At 41.1% G+C, this 25,569-nt stretch overlaps 1 protein-coding gene and 1 long non-coding RNA gene across 4 annotated transcripts in view; one reads left to right on the top strand and one right to left on the bottom strand.

Moving 5' to 3' along the window:
- HPSE2 (heparanase 2 (inactive)) overlaps positions 1 to 25,569 on the bottom strand; it is a 727,458-nt gene that overhangs the window by 39,450 nt on the left and 662,439 nt on the right. The gene's annotated exons all lie outside the window — the stretch shown is intronic.
- The window catches only part of LOC123331313, a 72,042-nt gene that overhangs the window by 10,835 nt on the left and 35,638 nt on the right, over positions 1 to 25,569 (top strand). Inside the window, exon 2 of the long non-coding RNA XR_006547869.1 lies at positions 13,030 to 13,154. This is a non-coding gene — a long non-coding RNA (uncharacterized LOC123331313). The remainder of the gene's footprint in view (positions 1 to 13,029; positions 13,155 to 25,569) is intronic.

A 25,569-nucleotide genomic window follows, 5' to 3' on the forward strand; every position in this document is an offset into this window, starting at 1 on the left:
TTGTGGGGGAGAAAGTGTTCTCCTCGTCCTACTCCTCCACCATCTTGGCTCCTCCCCCCCTCCAACTTTTGTAGTCATTTATAACTTCAGGTGCTTAAAAAGTTCTGGTGAACTGTGTAAATCTGAATAAAGTCTCAAAGCTCCTTTGTCACCAGAATAGCTCCAGATTTTCCCTGAGCACTAATCCCTGACCAAATATTTACCTTATTTAACTTTAAGTGCCCTTAGGATGGCACTTAGATATGGTTTCCTTATATTTAAAATGGCAAATATGTCATCGTTGTCAATCATGCAGATGAAAAGAAAAACTCATTGGTTCAATTTGCTCTTACTTGATTATAATTTGGTTTGAAGCAACCTTTGTGAAGTTATTATCATAGTCACAATATTTCCAATGGGATGTCTATGTTTTTCTCATTGATTTGTAACACAACTTTAAATATTAGTGGAAGAATCCTTTGGAATATTTATAAAACAAATATTCTGTACAAGTTTGTAGTTTGCTTTTTATCACTTTTTATGATGTTTATGACATGGAGAATTAAAACAAATTATAGAAAAACATATCAATCTTTTCCTTTTGATTTTTTTCCTTTTCTTTTATTCTTAGAAAGTCCTTCCTCACACAAGGATCAGGTCAGTCTTCACTGAAACTTTTTCTAGTTCTTTTTATATTACCATTTAAAAATTCAACCTTTTCACTCACTGAAAAAATACTTTGGTGCATGGTAATGACTCTATTGGGCTTCCCTGGTGGCTCAGAGGTTAAAGCGTCTGCCTGCGATGCAGGAGACCTGGGTTTGATTCCTGGGTTGGGAAGATCCCCTGGAGAAGGAAATGGCAACCCACTCCAGTATTCTTGCCTGGAGAATCCCATGGAAAGAGGAACCTGGTGGGCTACAGTCCACGGGGTTGCAAAGAGTTGGACACGACTGAGTATTATTGACTAAATAATTTACTAGTTGTAGCATCATATAGTGGAGAAGGCAATGGCACCCCACTCCAGTGCTCTTGCCTGGAAAATCCCATGGATGGAGGAGCCTGGTGGGCTGCAGACCATGGGGTCGCGAAGAGTCGGACACGACTGAGCGACTTCACTTTCACTTTTCCCTTTCATGCATTGGAGAAGGAAATGGCAACCCACTCCAGTGTTCTTGCCTGGAGAATCCCAGGGACGGGGGAGCCTGGTGGGCTGCCGTCTCTGGGGTCGCACAGTCGGACATGACTGAAGTGACTTAGCAGCAGCAGCAGCAGCAGCAGCAGCAGCATCATATAGTAAATAATATATCCCTAAACTCACCTTTACCACAAACTAAATTTTATATGCATGAAATATGTATGTGTATTATATAATATACATTACCATATTTGTTATAATATGCCATATATACTATATTTTAATGTATATTATGATACATTATGCTATATAGTATTATACAATATACTATATAGTATAATGATTATTACACTGTTATAATATTGCATATCATAGTATATATATAGTATATACAGATATATATACTGATATATGATACACATACTAATAATATACAATACATTATGATATATAATATAAATGATGCATATATAATAATATGTGTATTATATAACACATGTATAAAATCTCATGTTATATAGAATACATATATAAATATATATAAGGACTTTCCAGGTCTCAGGGGTAAAGAATCCACCTGTCAATGCAGGAGATGCAGGAGATGCGGTGTGATCCCTGGGTTGGGAGGATCCCTTGGGGGAAGAAATGGCAACTGACTTCAGTATTCTTGCCTGGAAAATCCCATGGGCAGAGGAGCCTGACTGGCTATAGTTCATGGGGTTGTAAAGAGTCAGACATGACTGAGCGACTGAGCACACACACACAAATATATATATATAAATACATGCAGATATAATATATTTTATGATATGTATATCATGATACATATATTGATGAGAACTATTATATATACTATATAATAAATCCATATTACATGGATTTTTCTATTTTTTCTTCCACTGAACTCTCCATTTAAAAAATATCAGTTTCATATCATTTTCATAATAATTAGCATTTTAATCTGCAGATTCAAGTTTACTGCATTTTAATTTTTCCTTTTCTTTCAAACGTTCCTTAAGTAAGTTCTGAAAGTCTTTTGTTTGTAGTGGTGGTTGTTGCAGAGGTTTGAAGTGAGCACAAATTTTATTCTGTGTTTGGTTAGTCTCCTTGTTTTCTATCTCTTGTGTCGCGTCAGGATGCTTATAGGAGTCATGTTTTATTCTTGACATTGGAACTTTTACCAGGAATGTGCCAATGTGAGTTTCTGCATTAATTTGCCTGTATTTGGGGACTACTTTTAATCGGAAAGATAAGACCTTTCTTCAATCTGTGAGAATTTTCTTTAAATATAGCTTCAAATTCTTATGTATCTGCTTTCCATATACAAGAGCATATATGTAACTTAATGACAATGCTGAAGCACATGAGAACCCATCACCCTTCTTAAAAGCTACCAGAATACCCACACTCTTGCATCTAGTTATGTGAGTCTTCCTTTTCTCATTTTTGTTTTTTGCTGTCTTGCTTCATAGTTTAATCTCTCTATTTGTACCTAAGCAATATATTATTTAATTTGTTAGTTTTATAAAAATGGTATCACATGATATGTGATTTTCTGTGACTTACTTTTGTGATGTAACATTAGGCCCTGATTCATTCAGGTAGTACCCATACTAAGAGTTTGTGCATGCTACGTAGCTTCAGTGGTCCAACTCTTTGTGACCCTATGGACAATATCCCAACAGGCTCCTCTGTCCATGGGATTCTCCAGGCAAGAATACTGGAGTGAGTTGCCATGCCCTCCTCCAGGGGATCTTGCCCACGCAGGGATCAGTCTTGTGTTTCTTATGTCTCCTGCATTGGTAGGCAGGTTCTTCACCACTAGCGTCACCTGGGAAGCCCACTTGGTATTCCTTTTCAATATTGTATGATACTCCACTGTATACAAATACTACAGTTTATTTATCCATTCTTCCAATAGATATTTGAGTTGTGTTCTGCCTTTTATATTTGAACATTCTTGTTCCTGTTTCCAAAGACCCAGGTAAAGAAATCTGGAGAAGCTTTACTTACTCCAACTGTGATTGTAAAGCAGCAGCAGCCTCATCACCTGGGTGCTTCTTAGAAATGAAATCCATGGACTTTATCATGGATGTACCGAATCAGAATGTCCAGGGGTGAGGCCCCCAAATTGTGTAGCTTTCTAGGTGATTCAGATGCTTGATAAGGTTAGAGAAGCACTGTTCTACAGTACAAACCGAAGAGAGGAATTGCTGGGTTACATGCAGGTATACAAATATTCAGGCTTACAGGATAATGCCAAGTTATTTTCCAAAGTGATTCCAATTATTCCAACTTACACGTCCTCCAGCAGTGTCTGTGTGAGTTCCCTGTGATCCACAGCCTTGCTAACACCTGTTATTTTCAGACCTTTAATTTTTGCCAATCCAGTGGGCATAAAATATCCATTTCTTTTTGTATGTTGTTTAAGAAATCCTTATTCGTGTCTAGTTCATAAAGATATTTTACGCTTTCTTTTAAAACTTTTAGAGTTTTTTCTTTCATAGTTAAGTCTTTAATCAGTCTAGATTCCCTGGGGAATCTAGGATTTGGGCTGGTAAGTCAGTTGATAGTAGGTTAAAAGCCAAAGTGAACATCAAATTTGCACCTTTTCTTAGCTCTCTGCACTGTTTGCAGACTCCTTTATCACCCTTATTCTACTCTCAGGTCCCTATCTATCCAACCTTTTTTTAAAAAAACTTCACTTTCCCTCTCTCACTGTCCTTATTTCTCCCTCATGTAAACCAGCAGAATCAAATTATATTTCCTTCCTTCCTCCCCTTCTCTTCTTTATTTTATTTTGCTACAAATATGTGTCATTTATATAATCACAAATAAAATTAAACAAATGGAATAATTCCTGAATATCTCTAAAGGAAATGACATGAAAAGTGAAGAAAAAATCTTTATGCATAGGGCAGGTAGGAAAAAAATAAAGAATGCACACACACACACACATATATATATAATAACAAAAACAACAAAAAGACATTGCATGAAAGATGGAATATAAACAGAACTTTTCAAACAATAAGAATCATAAAGAAGGAAAGCAAATATATTAGATTTTCACGTCAACAAGAAAAAAAATCCAAAGCAAGGACTGCATTGCAATTTTCAAGAGACAAAGAGAGACTGGACAGACATTCTTTAAGTGTATCAGGCATGAGGAGAGGTTGAAGAAAAATAGTGTCCATTTATTAGTTTGAGAGGGAAAACAAATAACAGATGACACTAGAATGACAGAGGTTTTAAATCTTTTCTTTTTCTTCAGTATTTGTCAAAAAGTCAATTGTGGTCTGAGAGCTAGAAAATGCAGTATATAGAGTAAGTTGAACCAAAATAAATGGGAAAAGAGAAAGAAACTGACGGAAGGCTGCAGAAGTTACTGGATTAATCACTGAACCACGTGTTCCTTTAGGTCTAAGACTACTTACCCATTCCTAAAGCCCATGCCTGGTAGAATGCCTGACTTACAGGAGGTGCTAGAATTCATTTATGGACTGGGTACTATGTTTAAGGCTCCACACTAGGCAGTAGGAATATAGTGGTGGATAAGACAAATTCAGTTCCTGCTAACATGAAGTTTATAATCTTAGCAAGAAAAATAGTCCTTAAGCCGGTAAGTTAGGTGGTGAATTTCATTAGAGCTAATGGCAATGAGAAATCTAAGAGACCATGTCGTATCATAGAAGATGTGGCCCCAGTATGGGGTGGAGGGGTACAGCCAGGGAAGAAGCTTTGTTGCCAGAACCAGCCTGGACTTCAACCTGGGCTCTGGCTTCCTGGGAGCAGACTGGAGCTTTGGAGTGTGCACCACTCTGCTGGAAAGGTGGCAAGGGGCAGCTGCTGATGGAGATGTGATCAGGGTTTGGGCTTGTAGCCTGGCTTGTCTACAATGCATGGCCATAAGACCCTTAGTGACTAGAAATTAGACTAGTCACTAGAAATTCTATTTTAGAAGAATATTTAACAACATCAAAAGATGTTCAGTATAGCATGCAGAAAAAGGACAGACTCTAAAATAGAGTGATTCTATTTTTGAGGGGTAATAAAGTGTCTCTGCAATTAAACTTGAAGGATATACACTCGAATGAAAACAGTTGTCTCTGAGCAGTTCTCCTTTCCTTCTTCCAGTTCCTTGAAAGGCCTATCCTCCCACACTTCTGGGTCTTCAGAAATGCCATTCCCTTAGTCTAGAGTACTTCTTTCCCCCATGCCCTACCTAGCTAACTCCTTCTTATTTTGGGGGTTTCTGCCTAAGTGGAATTTCCTCTAGCGGCCTCTCTGAAGCCTATGTTTAGGTTTGGGCTTCTCTTGTATGTGATCCTGGGAAGCCAGACATTTCCCCCTCATAGCGATTTTCATAGTGCTTGTTAATTGCCCATTTACTAGTGTATTCTCCACTAGACCCTCAGTGACACCAGGGTCCATATTTGTTTTAACAATGTCAACAAACATTTCTTGAGTGATTAATATGTGCTTCACATGTATTATCTCATTGACTTCACCAGTAAATCCTGAGGAAGCACTGTTATTTTTCTTTTTACAGGTGAGGATATTGAGGCTTAGACATAGACATAAAGCAAGGTACTGAGGTGGCAGAATTGTAGCTCTAACCTCAGTGTTGAATAAATATTTTTTGAATTAATGGATGAAAATACTAAAATTACATAGATAAATTTCACCACTGCAGTTCTCTGAATTTATGATTAAAAAGTGTTGCTAGAATTAAATATACTGGCCTGATCAAATGGGTAAGATGTCAGTATGCAGCCAAACATCTTGTCTCACTGATTAGTGAATTCAGTCCGCTGCTGCTGCTAAGTCGCTTCAGTCGTGTCCGACTCTGTGTGACCCCATAGATGGCAGCCCACCAGGCTCCCCCATCCCTGGGATTCTCCAGGCAAGAACACTGGAGTGGGTTGCCATTTCCTTCTCCAATGCATGAAAGTGAAAAGTGAAAGTGAAGTCACTCAGTTGTGTCTAACTCTTCGAGACCCTATGGACTGCAGCCTACCAGGCTCCTCCGTCCATGGGGTTTTCCAGGCAAGAGTACTGGAGTTGGGTGCCATTGCCTTCTCCGGAATTCAGTCTGAAGCTCCCTTAAAAATTCAGAGCAAGTGCTGCCAGGAGATAAAAATCAGTCCCATCCTCACTCCCCCTTCCAAATGCTATGAATTAGTAAAATAGAGGCAGGCCATAGTTCACTGGCTGAATTAGATACAGGGAAAAGCAAGAGGTAAACACCCTCCTCCTTGCTGATCTACCCCCTAAGATGCCCTGTAACCCTGTTGGCTGCACTCTGAAGACACGAGCAGAGCCCAGAATAGGCCTGGGCTATGAAGAATATGAAGAATTCATAGTTCTTCAAAATATGAAGAACTGACCTGGGACAAAAGTGATAATCAACTGAGCACTGCAGGGAAGATAAAGAGTGCAGGCTGCCAGAATCTCAATTTAAGTTGGGGTTCAGCAAACAGAAAAGCCAGTGATAATAATAAATCTGCTTTTCACAGGGATTGTCAAATTTCCAAAATTCATTGGGTTCTTCTTGATTCTCTGAGGGATTCTCTGAAGTAATAAGTTATACATTATTATTATCTACCCTCAGTTCCTGGTTCTTTGAACCTGTCTTCTGACACACAGCTCATAAATACCTTAAATTTCCTAGGTGATAGGAACTCCAGTACTCTTGCCTGGAGAATCCCATGGACGGAGGAGCCTGGTAGGCTATAGTCCATGGGGTTGCTAAGAGTTGGACACGACTGAGTGACTTCACTTTCAATTTTCACTTTCATGCATTGGAGAAGGAAATGGCAACCCACTCCAGTGTTCTTGCCTGGAGAATCCCAGGGACAGAGAAACCTGTTGGGCTGTCGTCTGTGGGGTCGCACAGAGTCGGACACGACTGACGCGACTTAGCAGCAGCAACAGCAGGAACATCTTTTATTCTAATGAGGTTACTCTTACTGGGCTCCTGGATGGGGCTGGTCACTGGAAAGACCAAGTATATTTAGAAGTTTGTAACTTTCAGCTCTACTCCCCCATTCTCTGGAGAGGGGAGAGGAACTATAAATGGAGTTAATAATGGATAATATCTACATGATGTAGCCCTCATAAAATCCCTAAAATATGAGGGTTGGCGAGCTTCTGGTTTGGTGAACACATCCATGTGTTGGAGGCTCCTATGTACAAGACTCATCTGGACCTCACCCTATGTATGTCTTCAACTGGCTATTCATCTATATCCTTCATCATATAATACTCTGATTAAGTGTTTCCCTGAGTTCTGTGAGCTGATCTAGCAAGTTATCAAATCTGAGGAAGAAAGTCAAAGGAATGCTGATTGAGAGATGGTGTTGGTCAAAAGTACCAGGGACAACCTGGGACTTGCAATTGGCATCTGAATTTGGGGCAGTCTTGTAAGACAGTGTCCTTAAGTTGTGGGACGTGACACTAACGCCAGAGAGATGGTGCCAGAACTGCACTGAATTGTAGGGCACCCAGCTGGTGTCAGATAATTGGTTGGTACAAAAAAAAAAAAATCCACATGCTGTGCTAGAATTGCTATGAGTACGGCAGCAGTGTGAGAGTAAATGAAAAAATAGTGAGTTTCCCCTAAACAGATTCCTGGTTCCAGGCAGGGTGCATGGGAATATGCTAGGAATAATCCCTTCTCTAGAATGCCAGGACCCTGGGAGAAAGGTATCATTTCCTTGATCTTAAAACATAGAGCTCGGTCTTTCAGCCTCAACACTCTTGGTAGCTTGGGTCTGATGATTCTGTTGTGGCAGGTTGTCCTGCACACTGCAGGATGTTTAGCAGCATCCCCAGCCTACAACTTCTAGATGCCGGTAGCATACCCTTCCTCTAGTTGTGACAACCAAAAGTGTCTTCAGATACTGCCGAGTCTCCCCTGGGGGTCCTTATTTGGCAAACCTCTGACCTAGAAAGCGGAAAGTAGAAAATACTGGTGCATCCCACACTTCATTGAGTATCTCATAAATATATGTGGACGCACTCATACTTGTTTATTTATGGAGTGCATAGCCTTTCCCTTCTCCAGGAGATCTTCCCAACCCAGACATCAAACCCAGGTCTCCCACATCACAGGCGGATTCTTTACCAGCAGTGTGCAGTGGAAGTAAATAGTATCCCATTAAACCTAACATTTTATGTTTGATGAATGTCTAAGTTCTTAAGAATGATTTAGGACTATTCCTCCTAATCACCTCAGTTAACTATTTTCAAGCATGGAAAACTTGTACTATGCTCTTTGCTTTTGCAGTGGAGTTAGTTCCCTGGACCTCTTTGGATTTCCAGACACTTGTGTATGATCCTAGCAGAGGCAGAGAAGCAGGAGCTTTGGAGTTAAGCACATTGGGATGGAAATTCCAGTTATATAAATTTCATTTATCTGTGATCATTGCAAGTAACTCAGCTGCTTTAAGCCACAAGTTCCTCAACCATGAGAACCTTTCTTGCTTGATCATGACGAACTTTAAATGAGACAAGGTTTGGGAAAATGTTTGGCCCAGTTCTGGAAGGTAGAAGCAGTTCCTATTGATTAATGTTTTCTTTCTTTTGGTGCTTTTCACTCAGGAAGCAGGAGTAAGGGGAAGCTCTCATCCCAGTGGCTAGTGCCCCAGAATATTCTTTCAGCTTCTTGAAACAGATAGGGCAGGTGGCAAAGTCATGCTGGGAAAATCAAGGAGGCCTCTTGAGTGTGACTAACAGCTTTCACCTCAAGTGGGTAAGAAGTTGAGAGGTGGTAAGTGAAGACTGGGCTTGAGTGGGTAGGGCTTTGACAATGAGAATGTCCTCACAAAGTGAGAGGGCACCTGGTACAGAGGTTTCGTTTCATTCAGGAGACCTCTTTGACATTATTTTTGTGATCTATAATGGAACAGAACTAACTGAAGTCAGACTTGGATTTTAGTCCAACTTCAGTACTTCCTGGGTGTGACTACTACCTTGGGCAAGTTACTCTCCCCTCTAAGCCTCAGGGCTGTCATCTGTAAAACAGGATAACACTTGTGCCTACCTCTGAAGATGTTGTGAAGGTTAACATAAAAATGCAAGCAAAGGCCCAGGGCCTAGTGAGTAACAGACACTGAGAAATACCAGCTGATATTACTATTAATAATCATCTTCTATAAATGCTGTGCTACAGAATGGGAAAGACTAGAGATCTCTTCAAGAAAATTAGAGATACCAAGGGAACATTTCATGCAAAGATGGGCTTGATAAAGGACAGAAATTGTATGGACCTAACAGAAGCAGAAGATATTAAGAAGAGGTGGCAAGAATACACAGAATAACTGTACAAAAAAGATCTTCATGACCAAGATAATCATGATGGTATGATCACTCACCTAGAGCCAGACATCCTGGAATGTGAAGTCCAGTGGGCCTTAGAAAGCATCACTACGAACAAAGCTAGTGGAGGTGATGGAATTCCAGTTGAGCTATTCCAAATCCTGGAAGATGATGCTGTGAAAGTGCTGCACTCAATATGCCAGCAAATTTGGAAAACTCAGCAGTGGCCACAGGACTGGAAAAGGTCAGTTTTCATTCCAATCCCAAAGAAAGGCAATGCCAAAGAATGCTCAAACTACCGCACAATTGCACTCATCTCACACGCTAGTAGAGTAATGCTCAAAATTCTCCAAGCCAGGCTTCAGCAATACGTGAACCATGAACTTCCAGATGTTCAAGCTGGTTTTAGAAAAGGCAGAGGAACCAGAGATCAAATTGCCAACATCCACTGGATCATTGAAAAAGCAAGAGAGTTCCAGAAAAACATCTATTTCTGCTTTATTGACTATGCCAAAGCCTTTGACTATGTGGATCACAATAAACTGTGGAAAATTCTTCAAGAGATGGGAATACCAAACCTGACTCTTGACTCTTGAGAAACCTATATGCAGATCAGGAAACAACAGTTAGAACTGGACATGGAACAACAGACTGGTTCCAAATAGGAAAAGGAGTACGTCAAGGCTGTATATTGTCACCCTGCTGATTTAACTTATATAGCAGAGTATATCATGAGAAATGCCGGGCTAGAAGAAGCACAAGCTGAAATCAAGATTGCCAGGAGAAATATCAATAACCTCAGATACGCAGATGACACCGCCCTTATGGCAGAAAGTGAAGATGAACTCAAAAGCCTCTTGATGAAAGTGAAAGAGGAGAGTGAGACAGTTGGCTTAAAGCTCAACATTCAGAAAATGAAGATCATGGCATCCGGTCCCATCACTTCATGGGAAATAGATCGGTAAACAGTGGAAACAGTGTCAGACTTTATTTTTTTGGGCTCCAAAATCACTGCAGATGGTGATTGCAGCCATGAAATTAAAAGACGCTTACTCCTTGGAAGGAAAGTTATGACCAACCTAGACAGCATATTAAAAAGCAGAAATACTACTTTGCCAACAAAAGTCCATCTAGTCAAGGCTATAGTTTTTCCAGTGGTCATGTATGGATGTGAGAGTTGGGCTGTGAAGAAAGCTGAGCGCCGAAGAATTGATGCTTTTAAACTGTGGTGCTGGAGAAGACTCTTGAGAGTCCCTTGGACTGCAAGGAGATCCAACCAGTCCATCCTAAAGGAGATCAGTCCTGGGTGTTCTTTGGAAGGAATGATGCTAAAGCTGAAACTCCAGTACTTTGGCCACCTCATGCAAAAAGTTGACTCATTGGAAAAGACCCTGATGCTGGGAGGGATTGGGGGCAGGAGGAGAAAGGGACAACAGAGGATGAGATGGCTGGATGGCATCACCGACTCGATGCACATGAGTTTGGGTGAACTCTGGGAGTTGGTGATGGACAGGGAGGCCTGACGTGCTGCGATTCATGTGGTCACAAAGAGTCGGACACAACTGTGTGAGTGAACTGAACTGAACTGAGGCTTCCCTAGTGGCTCAGTGGTAAAGAATCTGCCTGCAGTATGAGAGACTTGAGTTCAATCCCTGGGCTGGGAAAATCCTTGGATAAAGAAATGGAAACAACTCTTCAGTATTCTTGCCTGGGAAATCCCATGGATTTCCTGGGAGGCTGTAGTCCGTGGTGTTGCAAAAGAGTTGGACATGACTTAGCAACTAAATAACAATATGTATTGTATTTGAATATATTTTAGAAAGGATGAGTGATGGGAAAAGTAAGGTCCAGGGTAGACAAAATATAATTCAAGTAACTAGCCAATCAAAAGAAAACAGAGGATTAAGTATATATGGGAGAAAAACACAGGAACAAGATAGAAAGAAAAAGTGGGCCATAAAAGATAAAGGTTAAAAGTGAATAGTGCCACTTTTAAGAAAAAGTTGGGGGCCAGTTACTTGTGTGATCAAACTCTTGGAGAATCAGGTCAGGGACAAGTTTTTACTAGAAATGAATAAATAGGTAGTAGATGGTTTTGGTCTATATATCATCATCATTATCATCAGTCACTAGAAATGGAGAAGGGGGAGACAGAGGATGAGATGATTGGATCATCTACTCATTGAACATTAGTTTGAACAAACTCCAGGAAATAGTGAAGGACAGGGAAGCCTGATGTGCTGCAGTCCGTGAGGTTGCTGCAGTCCATGGGGTCACAAAGAGTTGGACCCGACTGAGCGACTGAACAACAACAGAAATGAAGAAATAGGTAGTAGATTTTTTTGGCCTAGATATCATCATCATTCTACATTTGCTGGGCACCTGTGATACACTGTACAAACAGAAATAACTAGGACACAGTTTCACACCTTGAAGAGCTCAAGAATTTAACTTGGTGAAAGCCAGCAATGTCTTTAAGAAGATTCTGAGTAAACTCTGAGGTCCCATCTCTCTCTAACTGATTATCCTTTGGGTGTTGGTAGACAGAGGGTACAAGCATGTGACCTTGAGAAGATCTCCTCTTTTATACCAAACCTTTTTTGTCCCCAAAGTATTTGAACAAATCAGGGAAGTGCATGTGAGGTGCTTAGAGAAGAGGCTTCATAATAACAGGCTGCCTTCTGGACAGGCTACAGAAGACAGAGATTCCTGGAAGCGTCTAGAGAGGAGCTGGTTCACTCCTTTGTTCAGGGTAGCAGAATGCTAGCACCTTTCTGAATAATAAAGAGTCGAGGTAAGCCGGTTGAAGTCAGCCACAGACTTACCACAGCTCCAATAGGCCAAAGTCAGGGTCGACCAATCCCAGAGGAGATATTTTCTTGACAAATCTGATGAGCTCAGGGGATTCAGAACCCCAAAGTGAAGGTGGTCTCCACCCAGACAGCTCTAGGAAAGCCCTTGGAACATTCCCTTGTCCACAAGCTATTTTGCAGCTGTTTCAATTAAAGAATTAAACTGTATCTGAGTAGCAGCAACATCCCCCAGAGCCAAATTGGATTTCTCCTTGGAAAACAAGCTACAGACCACATCTTTATTGTGCAGACACTCATTAACAACAACAACAACAAAAAAACCCAGTTGGAGAAAGATGTTTTCCTGCTTTGGAGACTTTAAAAAGCATTTAATTCAATTTGGCATGCATGGCTGAAGCTAAAATGGCTACAATGTGTAACTGGTGGGAAAGCATGACCAACTTGCAGCTCTGTCTATCAATCCGTCCTCCACAGGACAAATACACCTCACTCTCAGCTGGGGTTAGCAGAAGGGGTTAGCTCCCTTTACTTTTTCTGAACACTGGAAAGGGGCTTTCAATGCTTCAGTCACTTCTAAGGTCAAGATCTTTCCTGGGGAAAAGAAATGCTGGCTGCAGATAACTAGATTAGTCTCCCCACTTCTCCCCTTGCTCCTGGGCCAGGAGTTAAATTGCTGGGGAAGGCCACAACTGATAGACCCTAGGATCATCTGAAGAGAGATTTAAAAACCAGTTGTCAGGAAATTGTCCCAAATAACTTCACATTTTACTGTTTTAGGTGTAGGATATGCTGTCTGTGCTTGAATGGGGTTCATTAAGGTTGTCTCGATTCCAGACTCGGCTCTACAAGGCCCATCTCGAGTGGATCCAGGCCTCGCAGTATATCAGACTTCAAGGTGCAAGGTAAGATCTGTCATTTAAGGAGACACTGAGTATCTAATGGCTTTTAGGATATTTTCATTGTTATCAGACATTCTGTGATTTTAAAATAATAATTAACTTTTCAGTCACCAAAGTATATTTACTACTCCAAAGCCAGGGCATGTGTGTAGAAATATGGAAAAGATGAAGAATCAAGCTGGGAATGGACAGAGAACCTTTGTTCCCCTTCATTTCCTATAATAGATGCTGGTAGGTACTTTGTTCCTTTTTATGAAAACCAAAGAAATGTGTGGGGTTTCGAGGTAGTTCCGGGATGGGAGTAAGTAGGTCTTGTGGGAAAAAGCCACCTCCATTAGGGAATCTTGAGAGGAGGAGGCAGAGGCAACAGAGACTGCGTCTATCCTGTGCCTTGAGTCTAGGCATGGTGACCACTTTTGCCAACATCAAGTGAAGAGAAGGACTGGTAGCTAACTGGCAAAGCCATGTTGCCAACCTGGATCATCCCCAGCAGAAAATACACTAGAAATGAGATTAACGAAAGTAGTCCTTTGGCAATTTTTTTCTGGATTGGGGCTTGATTTTTTTCTTTAATGATGCTGCCCTCTGACCAGAGACAATAACCTGTCCTCCTGGTTGGACATAGCACAGAACCATTGGAAGAGGTTTTTATTTCCAGCCATTACCTCATCCTTACTATTCAGGGAGGGATTGAAGGTTAGTGACAGGAACACTTTGGAACAAGTACTTTGCCAATATATATTATTATTCTTAATAAGTACAAATGGGAAGCCAAAGTACGAACTCAGTAATTACCTTTAATATTTCCCCACATATTGGAAATCAATCATTACAAACCGTAAGAGCTTCATTTACAGGGCTTTACAGACTTTGTGCAAAGAAATATTAGTTGATGGGGAAGCTGGAAAGAACAGCAACCTTGGCACAGAAACCCAGTATGAAATAAAATATGGACTCTTTGAAATGTGCAAAATTTTCAAAGTTCAAAAGAAAGTCCAGTTCCAGGAAACTGCCAGCTGGAGAACAGCTTATTGAACCCTGATGAAGACATTATTATAAACCTCATTACATAATTTGATAATTCTGACATTTGCAAAAGCACTGACATAAGTCTTGAATTGCACAAGTCAAATTCTCCCTACAAAAGAAGCTGGATGGAAAATTTTATTCTAATTTTTCTCTGATCACCATTTCTTAGTTTTAAGTGACAGCAGTTGTTTTAAAAGTATAAGTGGGACACTGAAAATGCATTTAAAATTTCCCTTATAATTAAGAAGTAAAGTCTGTGTTATATAGGTTCACTACTTGGTCTCTCACTTTGACCTCCGTGAAGTTTCCTTGTAAATTGGAATGAAAAAATTGGCAGAGTTCCCGCCTATCTTCTCTACTTCCTTAGCTGAAGATATAAACAAAATTTTCAGATGTTCTTGATAGAAACTGGAGCAGAAAGTCCAATAGGTTAGGGGATTTTCATAATGAGATTTCCTTTGGCGAAGTCAAGGTTCTGTTCCACCTATTTTCCCAACTCCCCAATCCTATAAGAGTTCGTCCTCATACTCAGAAGGGCCCTGTGCTCGAAAGAGCCCTGCATTTGGCTTAATGCTCTCCTGTTGCTGTCTTGAAATTCTTGATAACTTTGTCTTTCATTTTGTGTTTTGTAAATGAAATCTAATGAGACACGGAAGCATGCATGTGAGCAGAGCTGATGCACCAATATGTGTGTTTATAGTTCTCTGCTCTCCAGTTAACATAGAGTGTTTGTGATGAGCTCCACAAGGACAGAATTCTGGTGAATCCATAACCTGTGGGAGTGCAAGACGAGTGTGTGCAAGTGAGAAGCAGAGGGGCTGAGAGCCTCAAGAGGCCACACTTTCTGGTCACACCAGAACTCATTTCAAACACAGGAAGAAGGCAGTAGCTTTCTATGAAACATAAAAGAATCCTATCAAGTCCTTTCTTACTCATATTACTTCTCTGTATTAGCCGATCACTTTGCTGAAGATGAAAACAGAAGTAAAGGGAAAGTTAGAGCAACCCACAGTTCCTATTTCTATCAGTCCTTTCTTACTTATCAGTAATCTGAAGGTAGGGAACATTGGTAGAATGTCCACACATCAAGAAGTGAAGTAAAAATAGTTGAGTTAATTTTGCGCGGTGATCCCATTGTTATGGTAAGAACAAAATACATACGCATATATATAGGCTATAAAATATAAATTGTATAAATTTGGTAATTCACATACAACCTAAATGCTCTATTAACAATTAAGTCTCACGTGCACAATATCAAGATGAAAGGCAAAATTCATGCTAATTATTTAAAATTTTATTTCTTTACGTAGAACAACATTAAATAGCAAGTGAAAGATGTCCGAGTCAAGAGAGAGACTGGCAGAAAGCAAAAAAGCTTTGCATTCTAGTGCCTTTAATGGCATTTTTAAAAGTTGAGGTCCCACATCTTCATTTTGCATGGGGTCCTGTAGATTATGTAGGTGGCCTGATCTGTCTTCACTTTTCTTAACAAGGCTATGGCATGGTAATAGCTCTTCTTCTTGTATGTTTCATAGGCGGATACCGTAAAATAGGGTGGGAGTCCAAAAAACACAAGAAAGAATGATGGGCTGCTTTCTGGGAAGACAGGCCTAAGGGCGATCCTAAGTGGGTTTTTGACTATAAAAGGAAAAGCCATGGTAGTAGAAGAAAAGATAGCAGCTGCTAATAAGGGAAATAGAAGGATTCTTCTCTGGTGAAACTTGGGTCTGATAAGTGAAGCCCACAAGTTTCAGAGAAAGCAAAGCAGACCCATGGGCTGCTATAGTGACATACATCTACTTCTGTGGCCTTCAGGTTTCAGAAGAACAGGAAGTGAAAAATTAGGAGTAGGGTGGGCTGAGGAGTATGTGAGCTCAGCAGGGCATGTGTGTGCATGCGTGCTAAGTCGCTTTAGTTGTGTCTGACTCTTTGTGATCCTTTAAACTGCAGCATACCAGGCTCCGCTGTCCATGGGATTCTCTAGACAAGAATACTGGAGTGGGTTGCCATGCTCTCCTCCAGGGGATCTTCCCAACCCAGGGATCGAACCTGTGTCTTTTATGTCTGCTGCATTGGTAGGCTGTTTCTTTACCACTATTGTCATCTGGGAAACCCCAGAAGGGCGAGACTGGTAGAAAAATTCTTCAATATTTCACTTCCATAAAGGAATTTGAGAATTTGGCAGCATGAGGGAAGTAGCATTTGGCAGCTTTTAACATCCATATAAATAAGGTTTCAACCTAAAATTTTTAATATAACTCTCCAGCAAGAATACCTGTCTTGTAGGTTAGATGCTCCCACAGTAACAAGGCAAGATTATATCAAGGGTTGTCTAAGAATGTATTGTCTAAGATGTAATTTCCCAACATTATAAACTCCTTAGTCATGCCACAGAACAGGGATATTATGACTGTTTCAGGCAAAAAGTCCACAGCCTCAGAAGCTGGAGTTTCTGCTATCTCTGTCTTTCCAGTGCGGTTAGATGTAGAAGCGTGCTCCTTAAGGATCTGGAAGTGTGCTCTTTAAGTAGCATGCTACTTGAGGACCTGGTGTAGGGGGAAGGTATAGGAGAGGACTGGGTACAGCAAGGGAACCGCATCCCTGTAACTACAGGGATTACAATTGTCTTTTACGATGAGCTGTGTTCAGGTGGGTGATAGAGACAATAACTGACAATTCTTATGAGAAAACTATACAGCTTTATAGCTTTGGTATAACTGTGGAATAGAAATGTATATAAGTCATTCACACAAGCATCATTTCTCGTGGCATTATGACAATCACATTATTAGATGTTTCAGATCAACTCTGATGTAAGTTTTATTTTGATTATAACACTAACTCCAATATTAAATTAAACTCCATAGTATAAAGTTTAGCACGAGTCATGGGGAACGAGTCTCATTCCTTGATTCAGATTTCAGTGTCTGTGTTCATATAGCACAGCCGTCTGCTCATGACTTCAAAAATAAATACAGAGAACATCGTTTCTAAACGACCTGGAGGCTAAAATACAGAATGTGGTCATCATTAAGTTTACAGATGACACTAATGGGAAGAAGGGTGGGTTAGGAATTCACATAGAAATAAATGCAGGGTAGAGGCCTGGAGAGCAAATCTCAACCATAAAAGTGAATGATGGTAAAGGACTGCCTTTGTGTGGTCATGACTAGGTTAGGATCAGGGCTCACTGGGCTTGAGGGAGATGACGGTGGTATAAATTTCTGGGGCCTACCACTCTGCAACAGGGGCCAGTGTCCAACTGTGCTAACACCAACTCAAGTCCCTTGCAAGAATTTTCAGCCTTGCTTGGGAAGGGTGGAAATATTTTCAGGAGACTCAAACCCATTCTGGGGTTTGTACAGCACTGTTGTGATTTAAGATGATACTATTCAGGGGTTTGCATAAAAGGAGGCAGAATATAAAAAATGTTTCTTTTCTTATCCTTACTAATTCCCATCCAGTTCATTTCTACCTCCTCCTCCAACTCTCATCTACCCACTTCAGCCCTTTTCATTTCCATTACCCTAGTCCGAGTCATCAGTTTCCATCAGTTTCCATCTGGTCTGCAACAGCCTTCTCTCTAGACTTCTTTGCCTCTACTCTTGACTGTTTACAATCCATTCTCCACAGAGCAGCTAAAGTAATCCTCCTCAAACTTAGATCAGATGGGTTCCTTGTTAAATCCCGTCAGAGGCTGCTAATCGCTCTTAGACTAGAATCCAAGCTCTTCAGTTCAGTTCAGTTCAGTTCAGTCGCTCAGTCATATCCGACCCTTTGCGACCCCATGGACTGCAGCACGCCAGGCCTCCCTGTCCATCACCAACTCCAGGAGTTTACTCAGACTCATGTCCATTGTGTCAGTGATGCCATCCAATCATCTCATCCTCTGTCATCCCCTTCTCCTCCTGCCTTCAGTCTTTTCCAGCACCAGGGTCTTTTCCAATAAGTCAGTTCTTCACATCAGATGGCCAAAGCATTGGAGTTTCAGCTTTAATATCAGTCCTTCCAATGAATATCCAGGATTGATTTCCTTTAAGATGGATTGGTGGGATCTCCTTTCAGTCCAAGGAACTCTCAAGAGTCTTCTCCAACACCACAGTTCAAAAGCATTAATTCTTCAGTGCTCAGCTTTCTTTATAGTCCAACTCTCACATCCATACGTGACTACTGGAAAAACCATAGCCTTGAGTAGACGGACCTTTGTTGGCAAAGTGATGTCTCTGCTTTTTAATATGCTGTCTAGGTTGTCATAACTTTTCTTTCAAGGAGTAAGCGTCTTTTAATTTCATGGCTGCAGTCACCATCTGCAGTGATTTTGGAGCCCAGAAAAATAAAGTCTGTCACTGTTTCCACTGTTTCCCCATCTATTTGCTGTGACGTGATGGGGCTGGATGCCGTGATCTTAGTTTTCTGAATGTTGAGCTTTAAGCCAACTTTTTCACTCTCCTCTTTCACTTTCATCAAGAGGCTCTTTAGTTTTTCACTTTCTGCCGTAAGGGTGGTGTCATCTGCATATCTGAGGCTATTGATATTTCTCCTGGCAATCTTGATTCCAGCTTGTGCTTCTTCCAGCCCAGCGTTTCTCATGATATACTCTGCATATAAATAAGCAGGGTGACAATATACAGCCTTGACGTACTCCTTTTCCTATTTGGAACCAGTCTGTCGTTCCATGTCCAGTTCTAACTGTTGCTTCCTGATCTGCATACAGCTTTCTCAAGAGGCAGGTCAGGTGGTCTGGTATTCCCATCTCTTTCAGAATTTTCTACAGTTTATTGTGATCCACACTGTCAAAGACTTTGGCATAGTCAATAAAGCAGAAATAGATGTTTTTCTGGAACTCTCTTGCTTTTTTGATGATCCAGCGGATGTTGGCAATTTGATCTGTGGTTCCTCTGCCTTTTCTAAAATCAGCTTGAACATCTGGAAGTTCACAGTTCATGTATTGCTGAAGCCTGGCTTGGAGAATTTTGAGCATTATTTTACTAGCGTGTGAGATGAGTGCAATTGTGAGGCAGTTTGAGCATTGTTTGACATTGCCTTTATTTGGGATTGGAATGAAAACTGACCTTTTCCAGTCCTGTGGCCACTGCTGAGTTTTCCAAATTTGCTGGCATATTGAGTACAGCACTTTCACAGCATCATCTTTCAGGATTTGAAATAGCTAAAAGATGAGGCTGTGCTCTCTTCATGGTGATCTTTCTCCCTTTACCAGCTGGTTCCTGCTTAGCTGTCCAACCCCATGTCTTGTCACTCTTCTCCTGCTTCGCTACATCTTGCTTCCTCTCTGTTCTATGAATCCTCTGGACTTCCTCTCTTATAAGGCCCCAGCACAAAAGTGCTTCCTTTAGCTCTTATTGAAACTACCTCATTCTCATCCTTCAGGTCTCTGCTTAAGTGTCCATCTTCAGGGATCTATCTTTCATCACTTTATCCAAAATAGCCCCTTCACTAGATTTCTCTAAACCTTTATTGCATTTCTCATTATCTGTAGTAATTATTTTATTTATCTGGTCACTTATTTATTATGTCTCTTCCCTAGATAGACTCTGAGCTTGAGAGCAAGAGTTCATGTCTGTTTCTTTCATAGCTATAGTCCCAGAAAGTAGCACAGTGTTAGCACAAGGCTTGTTGGTACTCAGTAAGTATGTGTTGAATAGCTAAGTTCAGTTCAGTTGCTCATTTGTGTCTGACTCTTTGCGACCCCATGAATCGCAGCACGCCAGGCCTCCCTGTCCATCACCAACTCCCGGAGTTCACTCAAACTCACGTCCATTGAGTCAGTGATGCCATCCAGCCATCTCATCCTCTGTCGTCCCTTCTCCTCCTGCCCCCAATCCCTCCCAGCATCAGAGTCTTTTCCAATGAGTCAGCTCTTCACATGAGGTGACCAAAGTATTGGAGTTTCAGCTTTAGCATCATTCCTTCCAATGAACACCCAGGACTGATCTCCTTTAGAATGGACTGGTTGGATCTCCTTGCAGTCCAAGGGACTTGCAAGAGTCTTCTCTAGCACCACAGTTCAAAAGCATCAATTCTTCAGCACTCAGTTTTCTTCACGGTCCAACTCTCAAATTCATACATGACCACTGGAAAAACCATAGCCTTGACTAGATGGACCTTTGTTGGCAAAGTAATGTCTCTGCTTTTGAATATGCTATCTAGGTTGGTCATAACTTTCCTTCCAAGGAGTAAGTGTCTTTTAATTTCATGGCTGCAATCACCATCTGCAGTGATTTTGGAGCCCAAAAAATAAAGTCAGCTACTGTTTCCACTGTTTCCCCATCTATTTCCCATGAAGTGATGGGATCAGATGCCATGATCTTAGTTTTCTGAATGTTGAGCTTTAAGCCAACTTTTTAACTCTCTTTCACTTTCATCAAGAGGCTTTTTAGTTCCTCTTCACTTTCTGCCATAAGGGTGGTGTCATCTGCATATCTGATGTTATTGATATTTCTCCTGGCAATCTTGATTCCAGCTTGTGCTTCTTCCAGCCCAGTGTTTCTCATGATGTACTCTGCATATAAGTTAAATCAGCAGGGTTACAATATGCAGCCTTGACATACTCCTTTTCCCATTTGGAACCAGTCTGTTGTTCCATGTCCAATTCTAACTGTGCTTCCTGACCTGCATATAGGTTTCTCAAGAGGCAGGTCAGGTGGTCTGGTATTCCCATCTCTTTCAGAATTTTCTACAGTTTATTGTGATCCACACAGTCAAAGTCTTTGGCATAATCAATAAAGCAGAAATAGATGTTTTTCTGGAACTCTCTTGCTTTTTCAATGATCCAGCGGATGTTGGCAATTTGATCTCTGGTTCCTCTGCCTTTTCTAAAACCAGCTTGAACATCTGCAAGTTCACGGTTCCCGTATTGCTGAAGCCTGGCTTGGAGAATTTTGAGCATTAATTTAAACTCAGTTCCTATCACAAGGCCACTGCAGTGCCCACCATATTTTAAAAATAGATCTCTGTATCCTGTGGTCTACAGACAAAGAGTTGATGAATGCACGTGGACAGTAAAATTAACCCTGTTTTCAAGCTCCCAATTTGCTTATCTGAGGCCCTTCAGATCTGGGACAGGTATATATCATGCATGGTCAGATAACCTCTGAACCTTTTATTACAGCAGTGAGCACTTTGGAGAAAATATCCTTTTCTTTTGTGAACTTTCCACCAACGTGTTCTATGCCTTGGAGAATGCCTCTAAATTCAGTGTCACCTACATTCTCATGAAGGTGACTTTAACATCTGCCTTCTAGATTATGAATGATGATGAGAGAGACAACAATTAAATGGTTCCTCATCCCTGACAGCCTCACAGCAGGCATCCCTCTGTTCAGCCCAAAGTCACTCATCACTCTTCTTTGTTTGTCTTCCTCCAGCCAGCTTGTAGTTCATTTGACTGGCTTCAATTCAACACACTTAAGTTTTGAAAGCTGAGCTTTATGAGATACAATTCTAGATGCTTATATTCTCTGAGTCATGTCATTTTATCGAAAAACATGTGATGTGAGTTTTAAGAGGGCATTTCCGGAGGCAGAGCTGGAATTATTTTTTAAAAGAGTTGGAGAACAAGAGGATCATCACTTTAGCCCACATGGTGATTCCATCAGTGGAGCTAAGTGTGTGCAAATCAAACTGTGAGAGCCAGTGGAGGACAGACACCCAATTAGTTACAATAACCTCTGACTGGTAAGTGACAGGAGAGACCTATGAAATTGTGGACCCCCGGAAAGAAATTTGGAGAAGAAACCACTCTGAGTTTCTGGTCTGGTGTGTCAGCCGGAAGTGTAGCCCCTCTGAGAATTGTATTGTAATTCATTAGAACATGGGGAGCCAAGTGATTGGGAAGCAGCAGCCCCAAATGAGCTTCACAGTTACTGCGAATGAAAGAGGAAGGCCATATATTTTTAACAGAAAAATCCATATAAATCTGACAGCTCCACCCCACTCATAGCAAATCCCAATCATATCTAGCCAAACCACTCTATTTTGCTGACACAGACATGCACAGTGGGAAAGCACTGTGAAAAATCAGTGGTAATAACCGCAAACCACTTTGAGTACACTCTGGGCTCAATCAGGGTATCTTTGGATCTGTTCAGGGCAAGGTAGGTCACCTTGCATTTTCAACCACACACACACACACACACACACACACACACCCCCCAAACCCTTACTCAATCAACTAACCTGCAGTAAAAACTTCATATACACTGGATAAATTATACAAGGAAGTTGCTTTTCTCCTTAAATCATATTAAGCTTTTCTGTTTTGAAATTTCTAAGTCATTGGTCTTAGATAATACTGTTATCCAGTTGAAAGTGAAAGTCTCTCAGTCGTGTCCAACTCTTTGTGACTCTTTGCAACTCTGTATGCTAAGTCACTTCAGTCGTGTCTGACTCTGTGCGACCCCATAGATGGCAGTCCACCAGGCTCCCCCGTCCCTGGGATTCTCCAGGCAAGAACACTGGAGTGGGTTGCCATTTCCTTCTCCAATGCAGGAAAGTGAAAAGTAAAAGTGAAGTCACTCAGTCGTGTCCGACTCTTAGTGAACCCATGGACTGCAGCCTACCAGGCTCCTCCATCCATGGGATTTTCCAGGCAAGAGTACTGGAGTAGGGTGCCATTGCAACTCCGTATAGTCCATGGAATTCTCCAGGCCAGAATACTGGAGTGGGTAGCCTTTCCCATCTCCAGGGGATCTTCCCAACTCAGGGATCAAACCCAGATCTCCCACATTGCAGGTGGATTCTTTACCAGCTGAGTCACCAGGGAAGCCCAAGAATACTGGAGCGGGTAGCCTATCCCTTCTCCAGCGGATCTTCCCAACCCAGCAATTGAACTAGGGTCTCCTGCAGGCAGACTCTTTACCAGCTGAGCTACTGTTTTGTTTTTGTTGCATTGAAAGAGACAGAGATGAAAATAATATATTTTTTTAAAACTTTCCACTTAAATCTGCAAATGTATTGATGCAGATGATTCCCTGATGACTCAGCATAAAGAATCTGCCTGCAATGCATGAGACATAGGAGACCCAAGATTCAATCACTGGGTTGGGAAGATCCCCTGGAGGAAGAAATGGCAACCCACTCCAGTACTCTTGCCTGGAGAATCCCATGGACAGAGGAGCCTGGTGGACTATAGTCCATGGAGTTGCAAAGAGTTGGACACAACTTAGTGACTTAGCACACACCCTTTGGTTAAGTAATTTTATTTCCAAGTATTTTTACTACAGACCTATTGCAATACACGAAGACATCCTTAACCACCTGTCTTCCCCATTTTTGTACCCAGGCAGCTGAATGTAGCTGGAGAAAAGCATATAATCAGGCAGACAGGTTTCACCTTAAATATGGTCATATGATTCCACACCTCATATGTGTTCTTGGTGCTATCAGTAATCCTACGATATTTCTCTAGCTTCTTTATCAGGTTGACATTTCCTTCTCCAGGGGATCTTCCTGACTCAGGGATCAGGAACCCAGGTCTCCTGTATTTCAGGCAGACTCTTTACTATCTGAGCCACCAGGGAAGTCCAAGATTTTGTACATTTCCCCTCTATTAAAATCCTCTTCTCTACTCACTTCCCTTCCTCTCAGTCCACGACCTCGCCCTATACTTTAAGCAATATAAGAAATCATGATTTGAGAGCTCCTTTCCTGCCATCTCTCAATTCATGTACGATCGTCTCTGGATCCTATTCTTCCGATACAAGTCAGAGCACTGTCTCTCCTAAAGAAGGTTAGTCTGCATCTCTCATCCTGTTTCTCGCCTGTGTCATCAGTCCTCATGCTTTCACCTGACTTTAAATACACTGATAAATTTATATCTTCAGTCCAAACATCTCCTTTGAGCTCCAAACTTGTGATTAATCTGCATACTCAATGCTACATTTGGATGTCTCCCAAGCATCTCAGACTTAACATGCTCAAAATGGACCCTTGATTCATCCATCCTTCCCCCAAAACGGATTCTCTCCTAATCTTCCCCATGCAGTGAATATCTCCACTACTCCTTAATTGTCTAGGTTTATCTTCTTTAATCCCCTCATGCCTTCCTGTTATTCATGTCAATTCTGCCTTTTAAATAGATCTTAAATATGTCTATCTCTATTGCCACTAGCCTGGCCCAAACCAGGCTATCTTGCCTCTAGTACTGGAATTGGTTCCTTCTTGGCTTCACCTTTGTCTCATTATAATTTGTTCTCCACAGAGTATCTGAGTAGTCTTTTATACACCTATATCTGTATTCATATCTGTATTTTTTAATATATTTGATCATATTACTGTCCTGAATGAATTTCTTCACTGGCTTCCCATAACACTTCAGGTAAAACCCAAACTTCAAACCAAGGCTTACAAGATACTTTACAATTGGTCTCTGCCTACCTTTCCAATGTTATTTCATGCCACACTCTCTCATCCACCATTTTTTAGCCACACTGGACTCTTTTCCATTCCTGGAAAATGTTAAGTTCCTTTGCGCCTTGGGCTTTACAAATGGTGTTCCTTATGACTGGAATGCTGTACCACTTTTGGGCCCTAATTTAAATGTCAGCTTCTCAAAAAGTCCTTCTCTGGCTCTGTATTCAGGTAAGTGTTCCTAGCTAACTCTACATTAGTACACTTCATTTCTCTCATAGCACTTTCCCTAATTTGTAATTATATTGTCTTCATTTATTCTACATATTTCTGCTACTAGATTGTAAGTTCCACAAGGCAAGGAATATTATTCGGATACATATACCTAGTCCTTCCCACTTTATGTCACACATAAAGAGACCAATAACTATTGATGAATATTTGAGTAAATGAATACAAGAGTGTTAATTATAACATTATGATAATAGCAAAAATGTAAACAATTTAAATGTCTCTTAACATTCAGAAAACTAAGATCATGGCATCTGGTCCCAGCATTTCATGGCAAATAGATGGGGAGACAATGGAAACAGTGACAGACTTTATTTTTGGGGGCTCCAAAATCACTGCAGATGGTGACTGCAGTCATGAAATTAAAAGACGCTTACTCCTTGGAAGAAAAGTTATGACCAACCTAGACAGCATATTAAAAAGCAGAGACATTACTTTGCCAACAAAGGTCCGTCTAGTCAAGGCTATGGTTTTTCCAATAGTCATGTATGGATGTGAAAGTTGGACTATGAAGAAAGCTAAGCACCAAAGAATTAATGCTTTTGAACTGTGGTGTTGGAGAAGAGAGAGTCCCTTGGACTGCAAGGAGATCCAACTCAGTCCATCCTAAAGGAAATCATCCCCTGGAGAAGGAAATGGCAACCCACTTCAGTATTCTTGTTTGGAGAATCCCATGGACAGAGAAGCCTGGTGGGCTACAGTCTATGGGGTCAAAGAGTCAGACACG

Source organism: Bubalus bubalis, chromosome 23 (genome assembly GCF_019923935.1).
Source record: "Bubalus bubalis isolate 160015118507 breed Murrah chromosome 23, NDDB_SH_1, whole genome shotgun sequence".
NCBI lineage: Eukaryota > Metazoa > Chordata > Mammalia > Artiodactyla > Bovidae > Bubalus > Bubalus bubalis.